The following is a 17,007-nucleotide window of genomic DNA, read 5'->3' on the forward strand; positions in this document are numbered from 1 at the left end:
GTTTACCTGTTGCCAGCTCAATGAATGCTGCAGTTGTACTTACAGTATACTTTGATGGCCCTTCAAGCACTCAAGGTATATTTTTGTACAGTGAAAGTTTAATTTTTCTGATTTCCAGAAATAAGCTTTATAACTATGAAAAAGTGGAAACATTTAGCCTTTTGATAAACATAATTTGGATCATGTGGTTCTCAGCCTTTTTGGCCTTGGGACCAAGTTTTATCTATTTTTGTTCAGTGATGACCCTTCAGCAGTGATTTTGACGTAAAGCACTCAACATTTTCCCTCATCGGCACTCAAAAACAATTAACAGTAAATACATTCAATATTTAAATACAGTGTTCATAACAGATGAAAAATTAAATTTAGCATCCATTTGTCTTCTTAACTGGTAAACTGGACTTGTCTGATATTCACAAGTTTGTCAAAATAATGGATAAGTGAAAAAGTGTGCAGAGAGGACTCTGTTTCAGTTTACTGGCATCTGACTTGTCTAGAATTTCGGTGCACACATCTATTGCACAAGGCAAGATGAGCAGTTCTGCAGTTGCTTTAGCTTTCTTATATTTGGCAATTTGGAGACTATGCCTGGAGTGGATTGTTGTACAAGTGCAGTAGAATTTTTTTGCGAAGCCTCAAGATTTTTATTAAAAAAAATTCACATTATTTACTACTGTAAGTAGTATGCTGTGTTTCCAAACGTCTTTACAGTTTACAAGACTTCAAGCTTATATTTGATACCCTACCACAATAAAACAAGCAACAGCCATGGCTTGCCATGCTTCATTCATCCATCCATTATCCAACCCGCTGAATCTGAACACAGGGTCACGGGGGTCTGCTGGAGCCAATCCCAGCCAACACAGGGCACAAGGCAGGAACCAATCCCGGGCAGGGTGCCAACCCACCGCAGTGCCATGCTTCATTGTAAATGTAAATCTATACATTGCAAAAGCAAGGATGGATTAAGACCCCAATGGTCCCCAAAGAGTTTGAACTCAAAATGTTTTTCCTTACCTCACTACCCTGACCAGACCCATTCATATACTCATTACAAATATCACATATTTCAGTAATAAATCACATACTGTATACTTATTCAACTTGACCTTCTTTTCTATTATACTGGGTAAGTAGCAGAACAAATGTAGCAGGGGGGCACTCTATTTTCACACGGGGACTGATGATTACAATGCAAATAAAGCCCTCAGTTCACCTGCAAACATGCCAAAGAGTGCATGAGAAACAGATACAAGAACAAACTTGTCAAGCAGAATACAATGCTGCTGGTTCACAGGTCACTAAGACAAATGCAGGTTGAGTTGATCATATACACTTGGCAATGGCACACATACAGAAAACCAACACAAAGCATCAATATGCAACAGTTTGTAACAGCATGTCACAAAATAAAAATAAATAAATAAAAAATAAATACATTCTGGCTGCATGCTACTGTACATTAATAAGCCATTATCACTTAGCTATCTAAATTAAAAATACTACTGAACTTACCATTTGAAGAGGTGAACTTGAAGAGTCGATAAGCTGAACTTCAGCTGAAGTTACATTCTCAAAAAAAAAGTGTGCAACATAACCACCCTCAATGATTAATGTTCCAGTATTAAAGATTCATTTCATATACAGCACCCATATATCATTTCAAATATGATGTATACATTTCTCAATCATCCACTGGAAAAACATAATAAAATGAATACGAAACACTGTTGCCCAAATAGAGAGAAAACACAAAACCATGTAAACTCGTAAAACAATAACTTTACTGTGTGTGCAATATGTAGTGCCATCTTATGTTCAGTTCCTCTTATAAAGATTAACAAATTGGTATTAACTGTCGCCAGTAGAGATTAAGCTAGAGATATCTTGGTATGGACACAACGGATATCAGTGAATCAAGGAAAAAATGCCACACTTTACACTAAACAGCATTTATTATTTATTTGTTAATTATGTTAAATGTATATCAACTATGTAATAAAACTGTAAGGCATATGTACTGTATGTGTGTCTGGTTCTTCCAAGAAATTTGACAGGTTAGTTTATTTTTGATGAAGTGGCTGAAGTGTGAGTGTGAGACACACAAACAGAATTGAAGGTGCAGGAGGCACGCTGAAAGTCATCTTCAAAGATGGGAAGTATGAAAGCATGCAGGAGGTGAGCAAGCTGCCTCACAATGGCAGAATCTGAGACTGTGCTTTATGGGAATTCACTTGAGAGAAGGATGGCCAGGCAAAGAGATTCAGACACACAATGAATACTGAGGATTGATGTTGAAGGTACATGAAGAGCAAGAGATATCAAATATTTTAAAATTTATGCTATTACTGTCTTTTACAGTTAGCAAGGCTAGCACATATATAAACTATTTTTAAGAATTTTTTTTGTGGAGAAAAATGTGTAAGAGGGGGCCTGACCTCCGTAGGCGCCAAATGTTGTACATTAGTATATTCCAATTAATGTAACAACCAAATTGATAGATGCAACGTCATATTTGTGGGAAATCAACTTTCTTCTGATAGTGCAGTTAACAAACTAATGCCACTTTCTTCCAAAAAGGTAATATTTAACAGAGCATTTTAAATTCATATATTCTCCTCAAGTTTGTATATTTTCACATATATATTTTCTCATCTATGTAAACATCCCTTTGTGAGCAGGCCACTGGAGTGCTCATCCAAGTCACCAGCGGTTGTATTTTCATTTAGTATTTCTGTCTGGTTCATGTTTTTAGGATGAATCTTGCAAGGCTGATATAAAATTGAAAGAGTTTGGAGTAGGTGATGCTATGGGGTGTTTGAGAAACTTTATGAAGCGTGTGGTGTATAATGGGTGGTCATCTGCTCATAACTGTATGTCAGTTGTTTCAGTTTCTCAGTATGCACTAGTAAAATGTCCCTTTCTTTGGGTGCAGAAGTGAAATCTGAAAACAGTAACCCTGTAAAATATTATGGCTGATTTATTATTTTTTTAAAACTTAATCTGATCACCCAACTTGGGCATGTACTCCATGGGTGAAGAAACACTGATAAGATGCAATAACTGGAGATTTTAGAAGAAGGACAAAATTGGTGAGAAAGGACTAAACTTTAAATGCAAGTCAGACTGTGTATTGATGCTTGGCTTGTTTTTGCCTAGGTCTTTGGCTGCTACTTAATTCCACTTTCTTCTCTGTGGGTTTTCTGACCTTTGTTCACCCCATCATATCTCTTTGTTCTCCTATTGATTGTGATTAGAAACTTGTCAGCTTTGTTGTATCCTATAGCTTAAGGAAGCAGAAGAATACTGCAGAAGCTTCTTTGGAAGAAGTTTATTACATAAGCATTATTATAGACATATTATCTAGTAAATTATTATTTTTATTATAGATACTGTACATTATTAAATTACTACTGTTATCATTATTATAGATACAATCTCTAATAAAAACCATCCTGCCTTTAACTAAATCAGCATCTGCATCACACACCACATTGTATTACGGCCTCTTTTTATTTTAAAGCTAAACTACATCCACATACCCAGCCGCTCATGCATCTTAACCACAAAAAGTTATAAACAATAGAATACTCAACAAGATTGACAAACTTTAGAATGAACAGCGACAATTTCAGTTCCAGAACATCACATTATTACTGAAGTTGTAAATACCTGACAGTTGCCATAAAACATTTCAAAATGCCTGGTAAGCAAAATGGCAGCTAGGTGAGCCTAACTCTGACTTTCTTTATTTAATTTTACTAGCATGATTTCTATTCATTTTATGTGAAGATTATGGAACTCTCTTTTACTGCTTATTTAAAGAGCTTTTTGGGGCTCACATATATCAATCATTCCAAGTTATTTATATTTTGTACTAGCAAAATACCCGTGCTTTGCAGCGGCGAAGTACTGCCTTAAAATTTTTATTAAGAAGAAAAGTAAACAATTTTAAACTGAGGGAAAATATACAAATAATTATTTGTTAAGGATCTCTTTGTATACCACGTTGTCAGTTCGCCCCTCAGGTTGTAATATGACCAAGCTGTGCGCTGAGCTTACTCTTGAGCATGCAACGTACAGTTAGCCACGTGAAAAGCAATCTTGCCTCAAATCAATGCCAACCTTTTGTAGGGTTTGTCCCTGAGACTTATTAATTGTCATTGTGAAGCAGAGCCTTACTGGAAATTGGAGGCGTTTGAATTGAAATAGGAGATCAGAGGGTATAACGGGGATGCGAGGAATAAAAACTCTCTCCTCTGAGCCACTGCCAGTAAAAATAGTTGCCTCAATAGGTTCTTTTGCAGACACGTGACCTGAAGTCTCGTGCCGTTACAAAGTTTCGGTGGCTGTAAGTTTCTCAGTAACATTATTGGTGCCCCAACCTTCAAATTAGATTATGCTCAGGAGTGCCTGGAGGATTCAGAGTGTGGAGAAACTCTACTGGATAGTACACAGCATCTTCCACTTCTACAACTGAATCCACAGACTGATATGTTTTCAGTTGTGAAGGTATTTCTTGAAGTAAAATGTGGTTTATAGTCGTAGTCATGTCATTTCTTGGTGTCAGGATAGCTCTCTCCCTCAACCATGACACGTCGTTTTCGTGGAGATTTCGTAGATTGGGGTAAACATTTTGAAGAAGGCTTTGTAAGGTATTCACGAGGAGACAGAGATTTGTAGGAATATCTATTTTACAATTTTCTTGAATGAAGGTGCCATCACCTATACTCATCAGAAGAGCAGAGAACTCCCCGGCTTTTTTGTCGCCTTTCAAATGAACATTCTTGTTTATTCTTAAGGTAACAACATTGATTTGTGGCCATAGGTATGAAGACTTCAGACATGCTTTAACTTCATCAGCGCATATTCCACTGGGCACGATTTGTAGGGTTTGCCGGAAGTCTCCAGCCAGCAACACTGTCAAGCCTCCCATAAGTTTGTTGGTGTTTCAGATGTCTTGGAGGGTCCTGTCTAAAGCCTCAACACCTCCTCTGTGTGCCATAGTGCATTCATCCCAGACAATAAGCTGACAATGTCGAAGCACTTCAGTCATGTTGTTCTGGTTTGATATGTTACACATGGGGGATTCAGTATGGCTGAGGTTCAGAGGCAGCTTGAAAGCTGAATGAGCAGTTCTGCCACCCTCAAGAAGAGTTGCAGCAATGCCAGAAGAAGCCACAGCTATGGCAATGTTACCTTCCGCTCAGATTTTCGCAAGGAGAAGGTTTATGAGGAATGTCTTACCAGTTCCTCCTGGAGCATCAAGGAAAAACACCATGCCAACGCTCCTCATGACTTGCTCATAAACTGTCTTTTGGTCACTATTTAGCAGCAGCTCATTATTTGTGACTATATTGGCCAATTGTGAGGTGTTGTAAGATGTCTCTTTCAAGTACTCGGGATTTGACGTAACTTCTGCCAGTTCTCTGAAAGGTGAAGACAAACCGTAATGATCAAGAGATTGACCTCCAATAGCAATTACGTAGTTTTCAAGCAACTGTAGACACTTGTTATAGATCAAATGTAATCACTGGTGGACTTCTGTTTGTATATGATCTCTTTCAGTCAGTCTCCTAACATCTTCTGCTATGCTATCTTTATGTTTTTCCCATAGGTTTAAGGGGTTTTCCATTTGGCAGAACACCAGCATGACAGCAAAGAGTTCACGGATCTTTTAAGGTGACCAAGACAGAGCAGCTTCCTGTAGAGTCTCTTCCCAGTTGATATCATCATGTAAAAAACCAAGTGCCCTGCAGGCCGACTTATAGGTTGGATGTAGGACACCATCAACTGTTCTGAGAGATTTGAAAGACGTGGGACCTGTGATTTTGTTGAGCAGCAGTCGAAGATGGTAGCATTCAGAGTTATTCGGATGAACAGTGTAGACCCGTCCCAGCACATTATCTTTTTTCACTCCCAAATGTCCTGGTACAGTGTTCCCCTGTTTCCTCCGATGAAACATGTTGTTTGCCCACACATAATATGATGGAATTTCATTATAATGAAGTTGTTTTGCAAAATCATTGTGGTTGCAAAGGTCAAAGAATGCTAAAAGGGTCGTCTGTGATGGATTGTGTACTTTATTGGCAACATTGCCTTCTGTGAAATAAATTCTTTGTCCATTCTCAAGATGCACAGCAAGATGAACGACCGGAGGGTAACGTTCGTGAATAGGAAAACAAAAAGTGCACCAGGCTGCTTCACAGCTACTAATGTAACGCCTAGCTTCGTATCAAGATACTTTGTGATTTTGATTTTGTATTGTAAATACTGCCTGGTCACTTCCCTTGTTAACATACTTGCTGATATATTTGATCAATTTTACTGAATTGCAAAATTCGACACTGATGTGAGCATTGAAGAAGCGGGACAGCACAGGACTATAAGGGACCACCCATCTGTTGTCGATATCTACTCCATTGATATTAATTGTATGACCTCCATTAGCAGGTGCGCACTGGCAGTACTGAGGGTAACCATCTTCTCCGGTCTGAGTTTCTGAGATGAAGGAACGCGGGTACTTCTTACTGCATATTCCGTTGATCACGATATTGAGTTATGAGTTGATATTATGAGGTCCACATGGGCCGTGAATCATGGTGGATTTTACTATTTTGTGGAGGGCAGGGTCAGTCTGTGGATCAGGAATTTCCGCACGGATCACTTGATTGATGACAGCTGGCTTAATCCTATCCTATAGCCGAAACAGAATGTGTGCATGGGGAATACCTCGCTTTTGCCACTCTATGGTGTACATGTAGCAATTTGTACGGCCGAAAATGTTACTCATCGTGAGCAAGTCCATCATTTGGCGAATTTTCAGATGAAATATACGACTGATAAGGTCGTGGCGATCGTGAGGTTTTTGACGTGGAAGGAGAACTTCAGTGATGTCAGTCCATTTAGGATTGCAAGCAAATGTGATGAATAAGTCAGGGCGGCCATAATGACGTACGTATGTCATTGCGTCTTGTGTACGCTCGTGCATATAGCGAGGTATCTCCAGTGAACAACGATGGTAATATCATAGCTTGACCAAGTTCCCTTAAATTAGTGCCATTTTTGTCAATAGCATCGTTCAAGTGGACATAATTTTCAGCTCGTAGTTTCTTCTGATTTAGTCTGATATAATTTAGTCTTTCCGATTCAATTAAAAACTGATTTAATAAAGTTCGGAAGAAAAGGATATTATTATCATGATTTCTCTGATCATAAGCCGGTATGAATAGAAGTTTGCTGCAGAGACGGTTTTCTTCATAGGTAAATTACTGGCAGCATGAACTTGAGGTATAGACACAGAATACTATAGCCGTCTTCACCATAGCAGAACATGAGGGGATATTGAAGTGCATCATATGATCTGTGGGTTTCCTCAATGCGTTGCAGTTTATTGTCTCTGCTTTTGAAGACAATATCCCTATTCTCAAACGTTTGCCCAACGATGACAACACCAACTTGACGTAATTGTAGGTTTATTAAACCTGTCTTTGTGTGCATTTAATGTTTTTTTGTTGGCGTGAATGACAGCTTTGAAGTCTTTGTCTTCATCTGAAATATTGTCGATTGCGGAGTGGAAGTCTTGGATGTAAGCATTACAATCATGCAGCATTTTTTGTAATTGCTGCACCAGGGGCATGTTAACTCCAGAAACATTAGTGCACTGCATTTGTGCTTCCTTTTCATCGTCCCCAACAAAATAAATTTGCAAAAATTTGTGTTCGTCAGTCGGCATAGGTAAAAGACTGCCAATCAAGTGATACACTTGTCCCTGAACATTAAATGAAGGCATAAAATTTCCCTCAACGATTTGGTTAGCACCAAATGATGTCATTTGAAATGCGCTGTTGTACAAACGAATGTTGTTCAAGAAATGCTCACTTTGAAGATGTTTGCCATTTAACAGGCCCTTAAGAAGGTCAGGAAGCTTATGTAAAGGAATGAGAGAGACTTTACCACCATTACAGCATAAACCAGGAGACTTGCATTTCCACCTATGAGCTTGACAATACTCACAGTGAACATCCATGGATCCAATGTGTACTGTTTTGTCAGATTCATAATGTATGTTTGGTCATAAGCAAATCCACAATCGGCTTTTTTGAGCCAAACCTGTTGTTTTTGTATGAGCCGCTTTTCATTATTGGGATTGTACATAGAAACAGAAGCTTGTGGATTTGCCTGCGAGTATTTAGCGGCAGCGTCTCTATTAATTTGTGGATTTGCATGCGAGTATTTAGCCACAGCGTGTCTATTAAATTGTGGATTTTTCTGTAAGTATTTGGCAGCAGCATCACGAACTTGTTTCTGTCTAGCTGCATCAGAAAATGTACCACGACATCTGACATGCCTCCTTTTTACTGTTTTCTCACAGCTTGGATTGCTGCTGTCATAATCGGTTTGAGTTGTGTTGAAGTGACATTCGGCATCTGTCAAGCGTTTTAAGCATACAACCGGTTTCATCGATAACTTCGCATCCAGCTTTTGAGAGTTCAAACATTCATAAACATCAAAGTGTCCATTACTCAAATCGTCACTTGTGAATCTAAGATGTTTAAGAGGCATTGGCGGTTCTCCAAAGGTATAAAATATTTGGCCATTTTGGTACACTTGAAAGCGACAACCGAACAATTCAGCGGCAGCGACTGGGTTCCCATACAAGGAAGACTTGCCACCTGGCGTATGGGGAATGGGGCCACTGCAAATCCTTTGCTTTTCTTTGTCCGTCTGCTATAGTATATTGGCCAGGTACATATTTACCTCCTTTTGCCTCCAGCCAGTTTGCTTGCATCATCACACTGGCATCCAGTCCAGTTAATGGCTTCTTCCACATCCCATCCAGGATGCCCGTACTCCTCCTACACGGTGCAGATTCATATTTTTTTGCACAGTGCTTTAACTGCACGGATTACAAGAAGTTAGGAGAGGCTACTTAGTGTTGATACTTTCTCACTTATCTTAATAAGTGTTCAACTGAAATACAATTGCAATATGCATCCTGTTGGGATGGGGGTGTTCTTTCTTCTCCAACAGCAATTTATAAATGTTAAAGCAGAGATGACTTTTTTCAAAATCAGACTGAATGTTGCTTGTAATATAGGTCAAGAGATTAACAAACTATTTTTATGAGTGGCACAGTGTAGCACAGATTGTAATGCTGGAACAATAGTAGTGTGCTAAGTGAGTAACAACATTCCTAATGTGCACAACCCAAACAGAGTGGGTGGACTCCATTATAGGAGAAAGAATAACAGAGCAGCAACTGAATATACAGTACTGTTTAAGTAATGATGAATCATCAGAGCAGTTTGCCTAATATCAATTTTAAGATTGTCTCTTAGTTTTATAATGTGGGTTATACTTGGCTAGTTACTTGAAATTTATTTTTATTTATGTTTTACTTCCTTTCTCATTTCTTTGCTGTTGAACATCATTGTGTTTTGTCATGCGTTGCATCAATAAACATTTTTTTGTTTCTGTGGTGTTTTTGTGTGAACATGAACTGATGATATGAAAAATACTGTCTTATTTAAGAGGGTTTTTTTTCCCTCCTAGATGACAGAAACCCTCGTAAAATTGTATTATTTCAGAAATATGATTACATCTTTTCATATTACCTGCTTAAAACCAGTATTGTTGCTTATCTATGTGCTTTTCTTCTATGCTGGGAAGTAGAAACAAATTCAGCAAGGTTGTCAGGCCAGTGTGGGGACAGAAATCTTTATACAAAGCATTATATACACATCTTTGGGGAGGGGGGTGAATGCGCCAAATAAAATCAATAAAAATATTTTAAAAAATGCATACAATCTCAACTGCTTAATCCAGTTCAGATGTGTGTGTGGGGGGGTTATTATTATTTATTTAGCATATGATTTTGTCGTAGGTATCTTAAAAAACAAGCTATATGTACAAGAATGATTAGAAGGTGTAAGCAGAGAGCAAAAAAAAAAACAAACAAGATGTTGTAGTACTGCTACTTTATATCTGCAGTTAGACAAAGTCACAAGTCAGTGACCTAAACATTTTGCAGTACATTTGCTATCCTGTAGAAGAGATACTAAGTAGTTCCAAAATATGTAATGAAAAGATGCATTTTCAAAAAACATGAGGAAACTGGGTGCAATTTGGATAGCCAAAGGGAGACAAATCCACAGCTTTGATACAAGAACCGTCTTGGCTTGTCTGGTAAGAGGAGGGGACAATCAGCAGAATGGAGACTTCTTTAAAGGACATATGGAGAGAGCAAAGACTAAAGATACTAAGGAGCAGAATCATTCAGAGAACTGTAAATCAAGCCAAGAGTTTTGAACTGAATCCCTGCAGCAACAAGAAGCCAGTGAAGAGACTGAAGCAGAAGAGTAGTAGGAGTGAAACAAGGAACTTAGAACATCGGTTGAGCAGCTGCATTTTAGGTGAGCTGGAGAAGTCGAATAGCAGTTGAAGGAAACCCCAGCAGGAAGAGTTGCAGTAGTCCAGCCAAGAGAAAACCAGTGCCTGAACATTGACTTTCTTGGAATAATTAGTGAGGAAGGGTCGGATCCTCTGAAGATTATGAAGAAAGAAACAACATGATTAGGTTATTAACATTAGAATTACCAAAGCCTTACCGTCTTCATACAGCGTCAAGTCACTTCAGTACACATGTACTTTCTCAGCATGCCTGTGTTGATCAAGCGCAGGAAGTTCTGCAGTCTACTTGTGACTTACACTGTAGGATGATAAGTGAATAAATCAAGGTAAATAACATTCAATCTGGCTTTTATATAAGTAACATATAAATGTTTTTTTTATGTAAAGACCATCACAAAACATAATCACAAACAGGACTGTGCACAATATGTTGGCAAGCTCTGTAAGCCCTGCTTCTTTTTTCTTTGAAGGACACAAGTGGGGCAGACTGACTGGCAGGATGACGCCCGACCTCTAGCAGCATCCAAGCGGTGCCATCTTTCACCTTTACGCCTGGTGCAGCTGCGTTGTTCTTATGTGTGAGCTTGTGGTATAGTGGGTCTGCGGCTACAACAAAATATGGCCAGGTTTTAAATCCATAAAGCCGTGTCACCCTCCATGGACGCGATTGCACGACTGCTGTGAGTTAATGAGGTAGTTGGGGCGAGTCACACATGCACGTGCGAGTGCAATCGTTCTCAATTGCTTCATTGGCTTCCTGCGGCGTGTGATTAAGGCTCAGTGCCCATGGAGACAGGTGTGTACTGTATATATACGGGCAGGCACAGAGTGATGGAGGACATAAAAGAGAGGAAAGAATGGGACTGATAATGGAGGATAATAGATGGTGAAGGACAGTCAAAGAGAGATGATCGGGCCACCTGTTTGGAGAAGGCAGCTTGAGTTGGGGCTCCGGAAGGGAGTACAGGCTGAGGCGCTCTAGGGGTTGGTTCGTCCCACTGACTAGAGTGGGGCAAGTGGGACGCAAGACCTCCCAGTGGATTCGAGGAGTGGATCCGTCTGGCTGCGTAGTGTGTCAGCAGCCAAGATGGGGGGCGGCAGAAAGGAGTTCGTGTTGCAGAGGCTCCGTCGGCAACGCATGTGATAGGTGAGCCGGGGAGACAGAAGTTGGTGGGCTGCGATCGGAAGAAGAGAGACTGCATTTTAACCTTTATTTTAACTGATTTATTTATTGATTTTATCTCCACGTTTCACTGATTTTAGGGATTTGTACAATGGACACTTTTGGTTTTGCTTTTGTGTTGGATTTTTTTTTTAATAAAAGCACTTGACCATTTTACACCATCCCCTGGCGTCAATGAGATTTGTCCTCATTTGTCAGCTCATCTCGGTCATAACTATCGACGGTGTTGGTTCAGCAGACTCCCATGTGGGAAGAGGGAGTCTGTAGGGGACCGGCATCGTCACAGAGTGGACATTTCTTGCGGAGAGGTCTGTTCTCTTACTCCATTGTAGAACCCTCATCCTCATCTTCACCTCTGTTATAGCATGTCTTTATTTGAAAACTAACAGTGTCAGATCGGCAGAAGCGTGAACGTGACTGAGAGAATAAAACTGAATTTAAAAAAAAAAAGCTAACTTTTACAAGTACCATAAATTTACACCGGATATTATAGACTCAAATCAAATGTATGTTTTTATTCTATAATACTAAGAATAAGAGCAGCTCACTACTCAAAACAGAGGCATCTGGGATCAAACCGTAAACGTCTTGATTACTAGTCAGTAGTTCTTACCGCTACACCACTAAAGCAGTCATATTAGGTATGTGTCAATGTCGCAAATTCTTTTTCTGCAGTTATGTTCTTGAATAACGGTGCACTTGTTGTGTTATATTTGTACCTTTTGTGAAAGTGTATATTTGATATTTGGACTTCAGGCTTCACACATTATAAACTTCATGTCTACATTTTGTCAATTATTACTAAAACATGAAAAATGTTTCTGTTTTAATGATGTGTTTACATAGATTGTTGTATACATGGAACACACATGAAATGTACAGTATGTATTCCAAATGACGATATATTATTTACCCTCTACAACTCCAGCACTTCACTGCAAGATAAACACTGAGCACTGAGAACCTTCTTTGCAAATTGAACTGCTGCTTGTGCTTATCAACACATATAACACAAAAGATGCTGACGGAGAGGTGCGAAGGGATGTAAGGTGGACTGGGATTATGAGTTTTTTTCATAAGCTTTGGTAATTCTAGTATTAAATTAATATAAATTAACAGTTTAGTTTTATTTACTGCATATACTGTAATATTTTAAACAAAACAAAGACAGATTCCTGGCTGGGTCAGTCTGAGTGGTTTGGCTGCTGTGAGTGAGTGTTATGTGATTCCTACCAACATTTAAAAGGTAGCATTGCGTACACATATACTGAACTTCTACTTTCTATTAGCATGAAGAGAAATACAGTAGCAGAATGGAGGGTGTAATCAATAACCAGAGTGCTGAGAGAGTCTCAATATCATATTATTTATTGACTGGATGATGTGAGACATTTGCTGTGAAGTATACAATGCTTAATATAAATGTACAAATACTGTACAGTACACTATATATAACAGTTAAACAGGATAGCAGTAAGGAGAATGTCTCAGGACTTCATAAAACCTTAACCCAGATGTGGAGTGGTTTCATCACTCTACGCTGATAGCAGAAAGTTACCTTCTTAGCAACTTCGGTCAAAGTAGAAGTTTGTCAGTATAAAAATTTAATCAGGCTTCTGACTATGAAAGCAATTTTACTTTTCAGCAGGCTTTCTCCATTTGAGCTCTCCTAAGATATCACTTTAACTAAAATGAATTATGGGGTTTCACCAAAAAAAAAGTAGTAGGCTCATACAACAGGAGTCAGATGTTCTTTTATTAATGGCTGTACATTGGAAAACCTATTCTGCAACTGCACAATATACTTGAGTATATTATTGTATGGTAAGATTTATATCTCCCAGCCTTAATTTAACATCCAACAGTTCCTGGAGTTACATTTCATATTAGATCTCAAGAAGTGAGAACTCTGTAGAGGCCTATGGCACAACCCAGTAAGTGAAAAGAATGATAGGCAATAATTGGTCCCAGGTTCTCCCATCTTAGAGATAGTATACCAAGGTTTTGAGATGTTTTATATGGAGCAGTTTGGCCAGTTTCTTAAACATAGCCAAGGCGAAGGGCATTTCTTGGTATGTAAGGACTTCTTTAGGGATGCCCATGTGTGAATATGCCGGCGAGTTCCCAGGTGGTACTTTTACTGTTGGCCAGTCGCAAGGGTAACAGGTGGCATAATCTACCAGTACTAATATAAATTTGTGTCCTCGAGCCAAGGTTTCAAGTGGACCTACATTACCCACAGCGATCACATTCCCTGCAAAAACATTGATGCAACTGAGATTTGGACAAGAGGTGCAGAAGTGTCTAACCCTTTAATTTATCCCTGGCCAATAGAGCTTGAGTTTAACCATCTGAGTGGGATAAGGACTGACAATGGCAAGGGTAGGGTTACCCGAGCTTGAAAGATAGTGATTCTGGGAGATGACTAGGACATTTATCTTAGATGCTTATGGCACTTAAGAGTGTTCAAGTGCACTTGGCACTCTGAGAGATGCAGCAGTGTCTTATTTGATTTTATTTTATTTTGGCATGTTGTGTTTCCAATTTTTACTTCCCTTCAGTGTTTTTTGTTTTTTTTTTTTTTTTACAAATAAACATAATTTTTTAATTAAGAGTTTTGTTTAAACATTTTGTTCTACCTGACGTAGAGGTGCACCGCCATTGCACTACCCAACATGACACCTAATAATATGGATGATCAAATAAATAGTAAGAGTAAATTTCTCTAATACATTTGATCTGACATATTTATCTACATAAACAAAACACTCCTATAACTCATAATGCTTAGTTTTACAACATTACAGATTTTGCTGTAGAATTGTAATGGCACACTGGTACGGTGACTACAGTTGCTGTACCATGGCTTCTTAGCTCCAGAATCATTAGCATTTTGAGGTATCTCATCCAAGTGGGGCTTTCATACTATGTATCCTTTTGCAGTTTTACTGCAGAATTATACTTTTTCCCCCACAGATAGAAGACAGAAGACATGCCTTGTCCCTGATCAAGTAACAAATCTATGTTGACATTAGGTGTGGTTGTGGATCAGTACACTTCGCAGTCAAATGAAATGGCATGCAGGACAGGTGTCTATCATAGGCCCATTGTTACTTGCTTAGGCTGTAGCTGGACAAAAAAATGAAACTGACTGAACAGAGTAAAAGATGTATGGGTTGCTTAAAAATGTGAAACTTAATAAAAAAATAGTCTCATAATAATGAAAAAGTAGGGAATAATAAAAGGAGATATGAGTGAAGATTAAAACAAATCACAAGACCAAATGCAAAGCCAAGATATTAAGAAAACTAGTGTCAGTATGAAAACTGCTCTGAGACATGCAAAAAGAAAACACTTCTAGGGGAATTTGAGGCCACATATAATTCAAGGGATTGCTGATTTATATTGTGCTTTCATTTTCAAATGGTTAGATATAATCTGTCAATTTTTCTGTAGCTGAGTGATTCAGGTAACGTTTTTAAGCGATAAGGCATTACATTTTCCCCAATGGTTAGTGTCAATTCACTAGCTGAGATATTATGAAAAATAATTGAATGTTAGCATAAGAAAAATCTCCTATCAGATGTAGACCTCTTATTTGTAATGACAAATATCAAATGCAGAAACAAGGGATCCAAATCCTTTCCCTAATGCACTGAGATTTTGTATAAGTTTTCTGCAGAAGAAAGTTGTAGATTAAAATAAATGATGGGGAGATTAAAATAACAAAGTAAATCCTAAAATATGTTTAGTACATTATTATCAGATATGGGAGGAGATTGAAAATTCACAGGGATGAACAAGAAAATAGCTATTTAATAATTTACAGAATAAAGGTTGTTTTTCCTAATGTTAGAAATAAGACAAAAATGCAATTTGTAATTATTTAAAAGGGACATTAACTTTTACATGGATATTTCAGAGGTATAGAGTGTGTGATAGTTAGAGGCTTTGTCCACCTCTTGAACCCTCAGGTACCACTTTGATGACCAGGTGAAAGTATAAATATTCTTTATTTTATAAGAATACCGTGCACAAAGCACTCTCCACACCACACTCATATAAATCAATAAACTCTACAATAACCAATACAATCCTCCACTCCCAGACACTTTGCCACCCTACCTCCCAGCTCAGCTCAGTGTTCTGGGCTTCCCACAATCCTTTTATATCCCCTGACCCAGAAATGGTTCCTGGCAAAACCCACAAGTCCGTTTTCCTTCCGGGTCAGGGCAAACAGTCCTTTTCTTCACCCCGGGAGCACGTCGTTTCTTCCTGTCACATGACCGTGACGTACTCCCGGGTTATAGGGCACATGTGAGCCTACGAGCCCCCCTACAGCGACGCCTGGTGGCCCCCAAGGTATCCAGCAGGGCTGTGTATAAAAACTACATAGTCCATGAGGCCCTGCTGGAACTCGGGGCATGTCCACGCTGCTGGGAGAGCTCCTCCTGGCGGCCTGGGGGTGAGGGCCGGAGAAAGAAGCCGGCAATCCACCACAAGTGTCATGAGAATGTAGTTTTACTTAGGTGGATATCTCTGCGATGAAAAAAAAAAAGAAAAACTCTCATATACCTATCAATGCCCTGGTCCTCCTTAATTCAATTTGGGGTCTTGTGTGAGTATTAATCCTAGTGGGTCAGTTGCCGTGTATGTGAGATAGTAAAGTACTGTTGTGATTCTCAAGAGTTCCCAAGTACAAAGTCCCAAAAAATTTAATAAAATGCCCATTAGTGGAGGAAACCAGCTAGTAATAGGGATAGACACAGGATCTTTATAAAATAAAAGATTTATTCTTCAAAAATGCTCTGAAGAATAAGTAAGCTCAACAAATGGAAAAAAGGAAGTGCCTTAAAAATGCAAAGGAAAACCATAGCATACAAATCCAAATCACAAATCTAAAGGAGGGTCAAAAAACTGAGCACAAAATCCAGTAATACATAATGCACAAAAAAAAAAATCATGAAACCAAGAAACTCACCCAAGTGCGTTCAAATGAACTATAAAGGACTGTGGATTGACTCTGCCTTTAAAGAGCTGAGGGCAGACCCTTGCCTGAGATGGCAGGGTCAACCCACCTCTTGGGAAACCGGCCATGTATCACAAGGAATGTAACTGAGGCATGCATATGTTGACATATTTAAAAACAAAGAATAATGCAAATAATTAACAAAAGTAACATTATCTATATATATATAAGTCAATGTATAAGTGTGTTTATGTTCCAGCATCTCTTCTGAACGGCTGGAGCAATTTCATGAAACTTGGTTCACATGTTTCTCGTTGGCCGACTAAAAATACTGTAGGGTGAAATGGACCCTAACCCACTCCCTTCTGGGTTGGGTGGGGGGTGATCTTGCGGTCTTCTATGCATGTTATCATCCAGTTGATACTCGGAACGACCACCAGAG

This window comes from Erpetoichthys calabaricus, chromosome 6 (genome assembly GCF_900747795.2).
Source record: "Erpetoichthys calabaricus chromosome 6, fErpCal1.3, whole genome shotgun sequence".
NCBI classification, from domain to species: domain Eukaryota; kingdom Metazoa; phylum Chordata; class Cladistia; order Polypteriformes; family Polypteridae; genus Erpetoichthys; species Erpetoichthys calabaricus.